Raw genomic sequence first — 16,839 nt, 5'->3', positions numbered from 1 at the left:
TACTGAACATTGCAGTATTAAAATCGCATTTGCCAACAGGGAAAGAATGGAAAGAGACTGGGGACTCAAAGCATAAAAGGCTTGTGTTTAAGTCATATTTTTTTGTATGTAGCTTATTTTCTTTTTTAAAAAAGATAACTCCTTTACATTGGAGAGAATGAAAAAAGACAGGTGGAAGAACAACCAGAACCAACTCCAGTTTGTTGTATTATTTGGTCTCTCCTAGTCCCAGTAGTTAATTCTCATCCTGGAGCATGCTACGAGAACAGCTGAAAATGGCTCAAAGTAGATAATGCCTATTATGTTGTTTGCAGCTCCCTCCACTCGGCATGGCTTGTTTATCTGTTTGCATATAGTGTCCTTGGGCATCGGGTTTTGCAAGTGATTAAACACCCAGGTGACTTGCTTATGAGCAGAGTCCAAGCTGTGTCCACGGGGTATATTCTAATTTTCTCTGATGGTGATGAAACCTGAGCTGAATAAATTGTGCACACTCAAGTGTAGGCTGGTTTGCATACAACCATACCAATAATATTCTTAAATAGGACTAAGGTGCAAAAAAGGTAGGAGATATTGTCTGTATTTGTAACACAAAGCAGCCTTCACACTGCTGAGAATTAATCCAAGGACTGAAAAGAATGGAAAGGTAAAGTGGGTGTATATAGTATAGGGTTAAATAATTCATGGTGGGAGCTGATAGGATGAAAATATAACTTAGAGTTAACTACACAGGAAGGGAAGGGACCACAGTGGAGTAATCTGGTCCAACCTCCTCACTCAAGCAGGGTCCACCATTATCTTAGATTACTATTATCTAAAAAACTCACCCTCAATAAATTACAGTATAATGAGCTGGACCAAGACCACCACATACATATTTTGAATTTTCTTACAAAAGCATGAGTAACCAATCACCAGTTTCTGTATCATTCCTTCTTTGTTGCCTTTCTATGTAAGAAATTGTGCCTGTTTTCTAGAAGTTGTGCCAGCTGTGTTAGATGCCTGGAACCCTATTCTGCAGGACTGCAATCAAATCAAATATCTTGACACAGTGTATGGATTGTCTCTTGCACCATGGGTGAAAGAATTCTGTTTTAGGAACAACAAACTCATCTAAGACACCCCAGGGCAATTGGGTTCTGCCACCGCATCCCTTTCTGTGCTTTCTTCCCCAACAATCTGTACCAGAGAGCTCCAAATCAAGACAACAAGGGCATAATGTATAGAAAGCAGAGAGGTTTCCTGTCTGCCAGTGTGGGTAGGAAATGCTGAGAGCTTTTCCAAATCAAGTTAATCAGGTTAGATACTTTAACATAGATTTGTGATCTGGTTTTAAATGAGTTTAAAATACAATGGTTCTAATTTTCTCACAAATTAAATGTAGAAATGCTGATGAGACTTTTCTTTGAGAATAATGGCTATTTTAGAAGATACATAATAAAGAATGTCACATGCACATTATGTGAAGGGCAGATTCTTTTGACTGTTCATGAGTATGCAGAATTCGATGTCTGCACCTGAAATACTTCCTTCAGCCAGTGGAGTGCTGGCCAATGCAGCCAGTGGAGCTAAGGAGGTGCTTCCTCCCTATTTATGGGAGAAGCTGATCAAAGAAATCACACTTTAGACCTTACTCTGCTGGTAACTAGTTCACATGTGAGAGTTTGCTCTTCAAGTCAGAGAAAGAGCTCCCACCAGAGGTGTCTATATGCATGTGTTTCAGTGGTTTTTGCTCAGACTGTCTTTTTATCCACCTAAGTCAGCAGAGCATGCTTACTCAGAAAAAGAACCAAAGAGAAGGTACACAGCATTCCATGACATCCCTGTGAGCTGGGGTTTGAGCCTTACAGTGTTACTGGTGGATGTTAAGTTGCTTCAAAAGCATCTGCACAGCATGTGTATTCTTAGCTGCACTTGAGCAAAGAAGCTTAAACTTCATTTCTCACTCAAGCCAGGCACTAAGAGACAGGGCAGACACAGATCTCCTTGCCATGGATTCAGTGCCACTGGGAAGAAATGATGATAATCGGACCATATGTCTCTCACAACACTAAGATGAGAACATTGTTCTCTTTCACTTAGGGCCTCTTGCACTGTCATTATTCATAATCAAAAACCATGCCACCTGATGTCAATGCAAATACAACCTTAGATACTCCCTCATGCAGCTCACCAAACGAAGACTGAAGAACAGAGGAGTTTGAGATGTTTTGTTCACAATCAGGGCCATAAATTCAGTAGGAAAACGTGACCTGTTGGCTTAGTTTAGGTTGATAAAAGTGGACATTTTTTTGCATCAGATAACTTCTTCACCTTGTGCTTCTTTTGTTAAGTGTATAAAACCACATTTTCATGCCTCTTCTTCTGTTCTGTTGACAATATTTTCATAAAAGAAAAATAGGTCTTTCTTACCATACCCAGACAGGCACAAAGTTTGTATAAGCACAAAGACATTAAACTTACTGTGGAGTCTTTTTGCCTTTTTTCTCAGGTCTGATTCTATAAAACTCAGCCAAATCTCTTGGACTGAATTCTGGGGAGAGCAGGGGGTGATGTGCTGTATATCAAGTGGAATATCAAAATATGAAACTCTCTAAATTACTTGTAAAATGTCAGGGTTTCAGCAGTGGGTGAGCACCTGGCAGTTCCTCCTTTATTCACACACTAAAGGCCTTGGTACCTTGGTCATAGTGGGCAGTCTGGGTGTAAAGTTGGTTGAAGAAATTGGTTCACACAGCTTTGATGTCCCCAGCCATATAAGCAGGGTCTGCCCTCGTGTTGCAGCAAATGGCTTTCCCCACAGCAGTAAATGTTGTATAGTCTATTCAAGTATCTACAGCACTGTTTAGGATTATTATGGAAATGGTGAAACAAGAAAAGGATTTTGAGAACTGTGTTAAATACTATGACTGTCTAATTTTCTTTGAAATCAAGGGAAACTGAGGGCTTCATTAACTTTGAAATGAGGCCACTAAGTCTTTCTGTCATGAAGCACTTACAGTCTGTATGTGTGATCACCAAAGAATTAGAGGGTCCTGAAGGCTGGGATTACATTTAGACTGCATAGAAGCTGTAAACATTAAAAAGAGCCAAAGGACTCAAAATTCAAGCCCTGATGATCCTTGGATTTGTTTCTTGACTCCTATTTCCCCAAATGATCCATCAGCTTGAAGGGAAAGAGAATTTTAGCGCATCCTGAAGGGGAAAAAGTTTGACAGGGAGCTGGCTAGAGGAATGGAGTCATAACAAAACCTTAATCTGGGCAATGGTGAGTGGTGATGTAAATTCAATAAAGTGCTTTAGGGAAAAAAGTGTTGATGTAGCCAATACATGCATCTAAGTTAAAAATAAAGAAGTGTGGAAAACATCACTTATATATGCATGTGCATAGGTACATACATGTTTTAATCCCCTTTCTTGTGCAGTTTTTCCCTGAGTTTTAGTTCCTTCTGCTTTGCATCTGCCTCTTTTCCCGTTGGTCTTTTATTTTGCTGCTGACCTTTTCCTCATTGAAGAGGTAAAACATGACCCCTGAAATTGTATTGAAGTCAATAGTCAGATTTCCAAATTCTAGGCTCAGTAGACTGGTTCAGGGAACACAAAGCTCCATTATTTTCAGAGGTTTTAAGGTTGGAAAAACCTTCATGAACTCTTAAGAAAGGTCAGCATGGAAGATCTGTCTGTTTTGTATTTTCAGCCAGGCACTAGCTCTGTTTGCTAATCAGCTCTTTCTGAATCAGACAGTACATATGCATGTTACTGGAGTGCTGACCACAAATATAAGATCTATAGAAGTGTAGCTCAATGGCTTGGTAAAGGACTGAACAAAGACATCCTTCCTAAGAAGATAGTAATTTGGCAGGTAAGACAGAGATCTGGAGCAAAAAACCAGCAAAGCCTATATTGCAATTTTTTTGCCATCTGGGCTGTCACAGCAATACCTCTGTTTCAGAGAAAGTGAACAGTGTATTAATAATGTGTTTTGTGAGTCAGCATGGACTCACTAAAGGTAAATCATGCTTGACCAATCTGACTGCCTTCGAAAATGAAACAACTACCTGGATGGATGGGAGAGCAGTGGATATTGTCTGCCTCAACTTTAGCAAGGCTGTCAACACTGCCTCTTACAGCATCCTCATAAGCAAACTCAGGAAGTGTGGAGTGAACAAATGGACAGTGAGGTGGACTGAGAACTGGCTGACTGGCAGATCTCAGAGGATTGTAATCAGTGGCACTGGGTCCAATTGGAGGCCTGTCACTAGTGGTGTCCCCCAAGGTTCAATACTAGGTCCGGTATTGTTTAACTTATTCAACAATGACTTGTATGAAGGGGCAGGTTCCTCCACAGCAAGTTCACTGATGACACAAAGCTGGGAGGAGCGGCAAATATCTCAGAGGGCTGTGCAGCCCTTCAGGGAGACCTCAGGAGGTTGGAGATGGGCAGAGAACTGTCTGAAATTCCGCAAAGGCAAATATAGGGTCTTGCACCTGGGAAAGACTAACCCCACACACCAGGACAGGCTGGGGACTGATCTGCTGGAAAGCAGCTCTGCAGAGTAGGATCTGGGAGTCCTGGTGGACAACCAGCTGTCCATGAGCCAGCTGTGTGTCCTGGTGGCCAAGAAGGCCAGTGGTATCCTGGGGTGCATTAGGAACAGCATTGCCAGCAAGTCAAGGGAGTGATCCTGCCCCTCTACTCAGTCCTAGCGAGGCCTCACCTGGACTACTGTGTCTAGTTCTGGGCTCCTCAGGACAAGAGAGACATGGAGCTCCTGAAACTGGTCCAGCGAAGGGCAATAAGGATGATTAAGGTACTGAAGCATCTTTGTTATAAGGCCAGGCTGAGAGAGTTGTTCAGCCTTAAGAAGAGATGACTGTTAAGGCACCTCATCAATGTCTATCAGTATCTGAAGGGAAGGTGTCAAGAGTATGGAACCAAGCCCTGTTTGGTGGTGCTGAGCAATAGGACAAGAGGTGATGGGCAGAAACTGATGTACAGGAAGTCAAACCTGAACATGAGAAAGAATGTCTTTACCGTGAAGGTGACTGAGCACTGGAAGAGATTGCCCAGAAAGGTTCTGGAGTCTCACTCACTGGACATATTCAAGAACTGTCTGGATGAAATCCTGTTCCATGTGCTCTGGGATGACCCTGATTGAGCAGGGAGGTTGAACCAGATGGCCCATTGTGGTCCCTTTCAACCTTACCTAGTTTGTAATTCTGTAAATACCATTGCTGTGCTTTTGGGCAGGGCTGTGATTCCTCACAAGCGCATCTGATATTACTGCATTGCAATCCTGAGAAGTATTATATCAAACCAAAAAAAGCCCTTGCTAGTTCAGAAACATACTTGACCACCAGTTACTTCTAACTTCCTTCTCTTTAATCTTCTGTTTCTCTCAGTCCTCATTGCCTCTCTAAATGCCTCAGTGAAGAAGCACCTCCAAATACGTCACTGAAGCAGAATGAGCAGTCTGGGATAGTTGATAGCATTGTTCTGACACCACTCCTCCTGAAAGTGGTAAACCTTAAACTGCTTTTCTTTGAAGAAAACAAGGTTTAAGCAGAGGATAATCCTGGGGTTTAGGTGCCTAGAAACACTAGTCCATTGTGCAAATGGTAGGCTTGTTTTGAGAGTCTAGCAAGTTTGCTTTGCTGAGTAAGGCAGTGCAGATTTCATGCCAGGTTAGTAGCACTGAGGTCTGGTTCCAGGTAGTTGTATCCATAAGAGAAGCCAGCCCCAAAACTCCTCTGTAGGCAGATGTCTTAGGAAAAAGGGATAACTAAGGATGCGATTTCTGTAACTGAAATGAGTAGCACCAGATGAAAGGTAGGCAACTGCCTGCTCAGGAGCTGTAATGAATCAATAAGTCAAGAGACACCCCAAAAGTGTCATTCACACCTCAGGGATGTCTCCTATTGTTTTGTAATAGTGAGAGAGCAGGAATCATTACAATCTCAGCCCTTTCCATTATTCAGTTGTGCCCACTGGATACAGGGCTGCCTAAAGCAAGAAATATATGTGCTGCTGCTGCATGTGTCCCTTTGGAGCTTATAGTCCCATCCCAGTGCAGCCTGCAGGTTCAATGTGAGGCACTTCCTCAAATTAGAATTTAATTGCCTTAGAGAACAGCTGAGAATTTCAATCTTCTTTTTTTTTTTCTTAAGTCCATCAATCTTGTTTCTTGAAGTAATTTGATTTCCCCTTCTCAAAGAAAGTTAAGTCTTTGCAGGAGCACAAGGAAACACATGAAGAGGGAGAAATTAATTTTCAGTGGAAATGTAAATACAATGCTGATTCTTTGCTGTGAGCACTCCAGTGTACCTGCAGCTGAATTCCTCAACTAGATGCAGAAGGACTGCTGACCTTAGTAGAGGTCGGTTAGCAGCTGGGAAGCAATAGTTTGAAATACTGCAGTAATCCGGGCCAAAATTGTGCTCTGACCCTGCTTCAGTATTTTAAAACTTACATACTTTGAAACCTTTAGGGATCTTCAAGACTGCCAAAGGTAGCTGCAATTTTTCTAGATTCTTCACAGATTTGAGATTTTTTCATTCAAATAAAAACTTCTAAAGAATGGGAAAAGGGCTATCAATGGCTATCACTAGAAAAATTACAGGAAAGGATGTGTGGTACTATATTTTCTTGAAAATACCTGACTTTCAAGAGCACTGGCAGCTATGATCACAGGAATCCATTCAGAGCTGCACACACTGCATGTTTTAGGCACTGGATCACTGCCTTTTTTCTGGAGATTAACAGGCAGAGCACGGACACCAACATCCCACAAAATCCTAGAAAACAAGAAAGATGTTAGCATTTTCAAGTAACACAAACATAGGCAACATGCTGACATAGTGAATTACATAACTGATATCCCAAATATATGCCTGTTCATATGAAAAGCCCACCTATTTCTACTCTGCCTCTGTGAAACATTACAGATCACCAATGTGGTTTGTTACCATCACCCAATGCAAACAATAAAGATTGTCCCACAGAAATAAACTGGACAATTCACCAAAAGTTACTACTCTATCTGTTTAGCTAAGGACCTGGGCCTGCACAGCTAAATGACACCCAAGTATTTCCTAGTAGCTATATCTCAGTATATCAAATCCGAGTAACTGTATCAACCATATCTGGCACTGCACATGGGTCTGACTCTTGCATGACAGCCTGACAGTGGAAGCAGATTTTCCTGCACCTCTCCAGTCATTTTCCTAATGCATCATGTTATTCACTATGGACATCTGTAGCAAGAGACAATAGCCACCAGCACGAAGGATTCTTTTATCCCATTTTCCATTTATCCTTTCCTTGAAGAAACAGGGCCTCTGAGACTTCACTCTGTCAAGGTTCCCTCTCTTGTAACTGTGGAATCAGCTGCCCAAAATTAAACAAATTTGATAGAAAAGTCAAATATAAAGTTTTTATAAATTCTGTGGAAAACAGACAGCCAGGCAGACAAAAATTTGTTCACCTGGAAGAAAAGAGATATGAAATCAACTGTTTATCAGAAGCAGGAAACTCGGATAGGCTAGACCAAGAACATAAATCTGCAGAAAGGCAGACTGGGCCCAAACCCCCTGGAATTATCTGCTTTTTTCTCAGTTAAATATGCTGGTGGTTTCATCTATGTAGTTACACTTAAGCAGGCGATTGCATTCCTGCCTTGGTCAGGCTCATCAGTTATTTGTGCCAAGACACTAAGCAACAAGCAAGAAATTACTTCAAGCCCACCATTTCTTGGTTTGTCCATCTGTGTGAGGGGATTTTAAAGCTTCTTGTTTTCACCAGAGCACATTTCTCAGGACCACTGGTGTCCTAGTTCAGCAGGAGGGACCAGCTAACCCTGTGTGGGGGTGATCAAAGCTGTGTATTCTACCCCCTCTATTCATTCCCCAAGGTCAATGGGCCATTAGCAGCAGCTGCCCAGGGAGCCATTATCACCTTCACACCCAGCCTGAGGGGGGCGGAGCTGCTAATGGGCCATCAACAGCTCAACACTCCCTGGCTCCCAGACTTAATCACCCATTGTGTGAGTCCCCGCCCAGGGGGAGGGACTGAGTGCTCCCTGAGGGTACATAAGGGGTGGGTAAGAAGACCTCGGGAACCTTTTGTCAGATCCAGAGCAGCAGCAGGACCTTGACAGGAGGAGATCCCTGCTCTCGCCCAGACCACAGCCCTCGCCTGCACCAACAGGTTTTTCTTTTCCTTTTGCTCTGGACTTGGGGGAACCACAGGGGTCTCAGCACAAGGGCAAACAAACCCCCTTGGGTTTGTGCCCCAGCACACTGGGTTATACTGCTGGGGTTTTGTGAGTTGAAAGCAATTTCCCTTGTGTGTCAGTGTTGTTATTGTAATATTATTATTAAATTTTAGGTCTGACTTATAATCTCTCTCGTGGTGAGTTCATTTCCCCTGCTGGTTCACCTTTAAACCAGCACAATTGGTTTATCCAGTCCCTTCAGACGTAGCACACCAGACAGCTTGGAAGAAAATCAAACATTCTCCTCAAAAGCCTCAGTCATAGGACACCAGAGGAAAGGGTCACAAGGAGCTTAGATGTTGCCACTGGACTGCCAATGGACAACTGGTGTTCCCTAAGAACACCATCTGCTTTCTGTCACAGCTGCAATCAGACTACAGGGCTTCAGGAGGAGGTAAAAGAACAAAAATTCTCTTCAGTAGAAGTCCTGTTCATAGGGAGCAAAACCTTTCTTCTTCACTTCCACAACTACTAAGTTTCAAAGACTAATATTTGTACCATATTCAGACTCAATTCTGCATTCAGGCATTAGATGCAGGTTTGGACATACCATTATGGCTGACTCCCAAGGACTCATATCACAACCTATGTGCCCCATTTCTGACTAATATGGTCCTTTTACATCAATTTGGCCTAAAAGTCCACATTGAAACGTGGGAATTTCTCAAAGGATAAAAATTCTGAACTTCACTCTTCTCTAATGAATAATTTGCTGATCCAATTAAACATTAAAATCCATAATGAGCTGAAAGAGACTGGCATGTGTAACTAGCATAAAATGTGCTATGATTGTTGCTGCCTGTCACTATCAACGGCAACAGCTGTTTGCAAACCTTATGCACATAAAAGTCACAGTGTCTTTTTTTGCCTTATTTCCTCTGACCTTTTCCTACTGTGTTTGCAGTCTTAGAAGTTATTGAGAAGTTGTTGTTCTAGTTTAAGCGTTTCATAATAATATGAGTTGAAATTTGTGAAAAAGTGATAGAACACTTGGTCAATATCTTTCTGAAATCTATAATCAATATCCACTTTAACATTAGCAACCTTTGAGTGAAACCTCAATTACAGCAACATGAACTCTGTCCAATGAGCAATGAAGAACAAGCACCCTTTGGACAAGTCTATTTGGAGTGAATGCTATTTTTCAGAACCCTCAGCCCACCAGAAACCAACAAACACAGTTTTAAAGGCTTCGCAGAGGCTGAGATAAAACAGCTGTGAGTAAAATGAAGCCTCCAGCTGCAATTCAAACAGTAAAGACTTTTGATGGATAATTGTTGAACTTCCAATTGGAGAGTTCAGCTGCATCTGCTACCAATGAGCAACTGAAAAGCCAGCATGCGAAAAGTCTTGTCTCTTAAAAGTTGCCTGGGCAAATGCATCTGGTAGTTATGACTACTCATATGTGATTTTGGTAGAGAAAAGTAGAATGGATGTAGTATGTCTGATACACAGTTCACTTCAAAAATAAATGCAGATTGTGCCTTTTGTTGTACAACTGTCCATAGAAAAAAGGGTGGTGTTCACTGCCAGTTTTTGACAGATCTTAACCTCCAGGATACTATTTTGAGCTGAAGGATACTATTTTGGTGAAGTTGTAATAGCAAGAATTCTAGATGAAGTAGCAATTGAAGTCAGAGGCATTTGGGAGAGCTTATTAAAAAGTAAGAAATTAACTAGTTGGTAATGGGAGCCACAGCATGAGATTCTGATGGGAGAAGAATCTGGCAGGCTCTAGAAGAAGAGCTACAAGCAGGAACTCATGACACTGGTGCAGGCTTAGCAGAACAGTAGTTGGGAATTTAGTTTATAAAATTTATTCCAGAGGATCACAAATGTTCAAAGAATCTGAAGTAATGGTCTACAAGATAAAGCATGTAAACTCATATGGTTCAAAGCACAAATCGACACTGATTGTGAGGATAGAAATGAACTGTACCCAGTGTAGAAAAAAGGTCTGCTTGGACACCCCTATCAACCTGCTCCCATGGAGATTTTACTATGAAGGTATTCTTGCCAACCCCTTAGCTGGACCAAAACTCAGTTTTGTTACTGCCACAGGGAATAAACCACTGTGTTTCTGACATGTAAAAATGGGCATTCCTTTCAGCTTTGCAGAATTTATTTCCTGAGGACAGAATTATTTTTCTGAGAATTTCCAATTCAACATGCTAATTAGATTCTAAAGTAAAACACATAAACAATCTTTTAAGGTATTCTTTACCTTTCCTGTGATTCAAATTACCTTAACAATATAAAACACTTCAATTTTCCCACACTTAAAAACCACAATGAAACACAATACATAAGCTCCACTGGGGAATAAAACAGCCTGTAATGAAATGAAAACAGCAATTTTCATGAAGTGAATTGAAGAATTAGATCAAGAACTAAGTCCATTCTTAGACTTCTCCACTTTAGTATCAAAGATTATAAAACGTTGAGTAAAATGAATGTGTGTCAGAATGCCAGCAGGTCTGAATATGTACATGCACATTTAAATAACTACATATCTCAGATAATTAAGATGATATGATGATTGCAGCTGTTTTGGACTTCTCCATTTATGTAAATCAGCTCAAGATGCAAGTATACCTGGCTAGAATATTTTCACAGTTTTTTTCTGCTGTAGAATGACTTTACATACTCAAAGCACTTCAGCCCCAGAATTGAAATACTTAAAAGATTCTGCACTGATAGATGATATTCCAGATTACATATTCCATTAGCCGATCCCCCAATAAATAATTTAGTCTGATCTTGTTGTTTTAAACAGGTTTAATTGTTTAACATTTTTGGGCTCAGAGATTTTAATCAAAAAGTATTTAAATGCTGATTTTTTTTTTAATTATCAAGGCCAAAAACTGGCAGTCAGCTTTCTTGAAAACAAAAAAAAAGACAAATTCTATAGTTCAAATTCATTAAGAAAGTTACTCCTACTTGATAACAAAGCTTTGAGAGTGAGAGCTTGCTGCTGCGTTCTTACTGTAGGAAGAGGGGAATGATGAGCAACAACCAAGGGGTATCCAGGGGGATATTGCAGCAGAATCAAAACTGCCTTACAGAGTTATCTCTTGGTGGGATGTTACTGATTGTCTTGTCTTGGTAAAAATGATATTATGTAGACTAGAATTAGTGCTAGAGATTGTTTGAACATGAGTCTGCAAAGAGAAATCCCCAGCTGGAGCCTACATGGGGGAAAGATCCAAAGTCAAACTCACATTTTGTTAAGAAACTCTAGTGCTATGACTATTTAGAAATGAAAATCTTGCTCCTTTGATTATGCGATTAGACATATTTAAGCATGTAGCCTCAAAAGCATCCAAGAAGACAGGAAAGATGCTTCTTCAAAGGAGGAAAATGAGCACAGAGAGGAAGGCTAATAGAGACATAATTTAATATGATATAGATGACTGAAAACTGGCAAAACACATGAAAGGCAAGCCAGTGTCTATTTGCCTTCCTCATTGACTGGGAAAAGTTATTTGTTAAAGGATGTAATAGAAAAGATCAAGTGCTGAGCAATGTGTGCAGCAGCATAAAATATAACTCAGTGATCTCAGCAGGAGGAACTCAAGGTGTGGAGAACACAATTTCTGGTACTGTGAATTCAAGCTGAGCACAATCAGGAATTTGTATGCCCATTTGAAAATGTATTTCCTTTTGGAAATGGGTGTCAGCTAGTTGTCACACTACTGCTGACAATCAGCAACAGGTATTAATTTGCACTCGCGTCTGACTTGGTCGGTATTTTCTGTTCAAAACTATGAATCCTGTCCTCCCTCAAAAAATAAGTCTTTTACTGGACATGCTGATTTATGCTTTCAGAAATTTGCTATTCAGTAACAGAATGTTCTCTTCAGAATCAAATAGATATTATTAAGTCATTAAATACTTAATTTGTAAAAAGTATGATGATTAATTACTGCAGCTTTGTGATTTAATTACAAAAATCCTCATTCAACACATAGATCAGAGAGAGGCAAACTGTAAAGGAAGTTGCAAGGACCAAGTTCAATCCTTTTTTGAGGCAAGGTGGAGGACTCTTAGTCTGGTTTTAATGATTCAAATAGTTCCTGAAAACCTTAGAAGTTTTCCTGCCCATGATTGAGTTTGCATTTATCTCATTTCCAGTGTGCCTGTATAACCTTTCCCCTTTCCTTTAGTGGCCATTGCTAATACAAACTTAGATTCTGTGTGACACTTCTCTGCTGTGACACCTTCATACTTGAATTCTTCTCACAGTCTGCTAGTGTCCATTCATTTTTTTCGCACTCTTTCCAATTCCTTCTTCATTTTTAAGGTACAGAAAACTTCATGTTGTAGTCACAATCATCTCTAAATATACTTACCCATTCTGATCATATTGTCATTGACTTCTTTAGAATAAATGGCTTTTCCTATCTCCTTAAGCTTAACTTTAAGTATCTTGCATTTTCTTCTCTTTAAAGAAATAAAATAAATTCCCATCATCACTTTCATCCTGCTTATTTGTCCTTTTCGGATTCACAGTAAATTCCTCCCTGTAAATTAATATCAAAATCTAAAGCAGGCATTGCATTTGGAACTTTCAACCTTACAAAACCAAAAGTTCTCTCCAGAACCCTCCAAGGACTCACAGTCATCCGTGATGGCACAAGTTCCCTAGAAAGTCTACGAATAACAAGGAAGTCTTTGCTATAAAATATCAAGATCTAATTTTCCTGCCGAGCAAAGAACACCTTGTCTTAGTGCCATTAATTACCATTTTCATCTACACAAAAGCCTTCCTGCAGTAAGATTCTCGCTCTTCTATTTTTTATATTGGCATTTGTGTATTAATGTTTCATAATTTCCTGCAGTTGCCCGCATCTTCCCTGCTATCTCTAGAAAGGGAGAGAAGCGTCTCAAGCAATTTTGTTGTAGTTTGTCCTGTTTTCCTGAAATCAAGCAAATTGCCCATTATCTAGACTACCACATTCAGATGGAATCATCACATCCCATTGATTCACAATTGGAGCTGGTTCTCAAAAGCCTTCAGCAATCTGAAAACACAAGGCAAGGCTCAATAGTATTTGCTCTGAACAATAGAGATAAGATGGTCATTGACCTTATTGCTTTCTGCCCGCTTGTTCTATTGAGCGTTGTAACAGTTTGTTTTAGATATATGTCCAGAATAAAGGTAATCACAGTCATAAAATACCACAAACAGTATTTATTGCAATACCAACTAGCAAAAGAGAATAAAAAGGATAAAATGCTTAATACTCAATACAAAAGAGAATAAAAATAATAAAATACTTAAAATGTGATAAAAGGATACAAAATAGTTGATGTTTCAGTGGTTACTTCCTATCACTGATGCTCAGTAGAGCAGACAGGCCAGGACTACCAGGATCAGCAGAAGCTGCTTCCATGCTTAGTGGGCGTCACTGAGGAGCTATCATGGGCTCAGTGGAAGGATGGGTGTTGCTCAGCTCCCCCACTCATGGTGTCCCTATTTATCAGCTATCCATTATGCTACATAGGGCCAGTACACAGTATAAGGTGATGCCTCAGAGGCAGCCAAACAGTGCCTATTAATTACAGAAGTGGCAACAGTCTGTGCATGCTCACCTGTTGGGTAGTGGTTGTATGACCCCTGCCCCCATTATCTTCCTCATCCCCCTGTACAACCTTCACTATTGTGTTTCCGGGGTATTTATATCTGTCTTGAGGTGTGCAGTGAAGTCAGAGAGGAACACAGCCTTGATAATAGAGAACATCTAGTGTTATACAGTTACTTTATACAATACTCTGCCTGGTTTTTCAGTATGTTATAACTACTTTCTCACCCTTCTATGCTCCATTGATCCTGTAAATTAAAAGTACTTTCGTTACATTTGTGTTTTTCTATAACTTAGCAAGGGGAAAAGCCAGACACAGACCAAAATAATAATATTTTATTACACTCTAATACTACAAGCATCTTCTTCTTTGTTGACCCAGACAACTGACATCACTACAAATAAATATTTTATTGGTATTTTCTGCATTCAGACCAAAACCCAGCATGTTTTGTTGTCTTGATAACTTCCCAGAAAGCTAAAATTCCTTTAAAAATCTGAGGCCACCTTCATAAAGCTTTAATGATTCTTCATATCACAGCATGACACATGAAAACTCCATGATTTCACATATGTAAAACCTGAAGAATGAAAAGCGGAAGGATTTGCCTTTTGCAAGATAAGATTTTGTAGGACAGCATGGCAGTGCCTGATCAGATGAAAATCCTTCCCAGATATCCCATCACTATCATGGAAGCCTGAAAATCCCCTCCTTTTCACACCTTATCTTTGCAGTATGGTTCCTATGGTAAAAGCTTAATGTAGCAAAGATTTACTGGAGACTCTCATGGGGCTTCTGATTTGGTCTTTTCTGCCACCTATTTCATGAGGTGTCTTATATTCTGGAGATAAATATGGCATTCAGCACAGTGCCAGTGATGACCTTGTCACCATTTTTAGACATGTGGTCTATACCTCACTGATTCAGTTAAGCTGGATTTGCAGAATTAGTGGGAATAAGCCACCTAATGATCACAGCTTTTTGTATTTATTTGAACATAGAAAGCTAACAGGGGCAAGTGGCCTAAACTGAAATGGAACTTATGATCATTCCCACATACACTTGCCAAAGCAGGGGCTCTGTATTATGCCAACAGCTTTAATCTAGACAAAAGGTGCATTGTTTGCTATTAACAGGTACAAATTCTCTTGTTACTGTAATTGTAGGTTGATCAAAATTGATGCATCAGAAGTGTGGATTGTAAGGCAATTATGTGTATCCCTGTATCATCCTTCCAGTCATACAATGGTAGGCACAGTTATTTTAAGCTCCTGAAAGCATAGGGAAAGTAACTGGCCTATCTGTGCATTTTGTCAGAGCCTTAAAGTGCATACAAGCAACTGACATTACTGAATTTCTTGATTTATCTTCAGTTACATCCTCCATTAAGCACTGGGTTGACCTCTCTAAATGTTGCATGGGTAAAAGAAGACACATCAATTACTACATATAGACCCAGAAAGATAAAAATTCTCACAATTTTCTAGTCTACTGTGTTGTGGCAGAAATACATCAACTTTTTTGAGTGTCATTTATCATCTTCTGTAGTTGTGTGTTCTTGAAGAATATCTAGATTTCCTGGGCTTCTTGGTCCTTCATATCTGCCTCTGAAGGGACTCTGCCAACCAAGCTCCTAAACAGGCCAAAGTCTGCCATCCAGAAGAACAAGGCAGCAGTTCTGCTAACCCCCTCCTTCTCAGAGAACCAAAAACTCCATCATTTCCTGATGGCTTAGCACACAATGACCTTCATATATCATATCAGTGACAAGTCCATCAGGTTACCTTCCCTGGTAAGGCAACGCAGCTATGTGGGTAACCTCACAGTCTGTTTCCTCTGCTGTACTGTATTTCCAACAGACATCTTGTAAGTTGAATTCCCCCAGGGAAAAAAGCCCTAGAAATTGTGACACTTTATCCAGCTGCTTACAGAATATTTTGTCTGCCTCTTTGTCCTGGTTGGGTGGTCTATAAGAGATTCCCGCCATGATGCCTTGTTGGTTTTTCTCCTCATTCTTACCCCTAAACACTCAACCCTATCATCACCATCATCAAGCTCTGGAGAGTCAAAACTGCCTAACTTACAGGGCTACCCCACCTTCTTTACTTCCTTGCATATCCCTTCTGAAGGGTTTCTAGGCACCCATTGCAGCCCTCTGGTTGTGTGAGTCAACCCACTGTGTTTCCATGGTTGCATATAATCATAGCTTTCCTGCTGCATGATGGCTTTGAACTCCTGCTTGTTGCCAGTGCTGCATACATTGCTGTAAATGCACTTCAGTTGGGCTACTGATGCTGCCACCCTTTGGAGGGGAGAAACATGAGTTCCATGTGACTGTCCTCAGGTGCTTCTGTGGTTTCTAACACATGACTAACACTTGCATCTTTGCTGCTGCATCTATCTCCATCCCTTTCTTCCACTGAGAGGGCAGACCAAAGGACCTCACTAGTGCACCGTGCCTCAAATCAAGGTTGCTCTGCATTTCCTTTTTCAGATTACTCCTTCTATCGATGTATATTGAATGAAAAGAGGTCAGCTTCTTATTTGTACCTCAGAGAAGTACTTACTAATAATTTTTAACATTTTCTCACTCTGGCACTCATTTAGGATCTCAGAAACTCAAGTCATTTATCAGAGCAAGAAGCTACAAGTGCAATTTCAGTCCCCCTTAAAAGGTACAAATCTCAGAGCAAAGTGCAAGTGTTAGAGATAAAACATTTCTCAGTCTATTACAGTTGAGGATACGTCAGAACATAAATATAACTCACTCCTTTTAAGCTGCAAATTTCTAACTCTACTGCAGCTTATGGAGCAAATCTCTGATCAAATCTGTGAGAGCCAGAGGTAAATTATTCGTTAATAGACCATAATTTAAAATGTCTCATAACTCACTGTACAAAGTACAAGGTTCAGAGTGCCTTTAGTTTCTGTGGGAAAAGCAAAAATGGTAATTTAGAATGGAGGAGTGGAGAGATCTATA

This window comes from Pithys albifrons, chromosome 5, assembly GCF_047495875.1.
Source record: "Pithys albifrons albifrons isolate INPA30051 chromosome 5, PitAlb_v1, whole genome shotgun sequence".
NCBI lineage: Eukaryota > Metazoa > Chordata > Aves > Passeriformes > Thamnophilidae > Pithys > Pithys albifrons.
Note: the sequence above shows the minus strand (reverse complement) of the source record.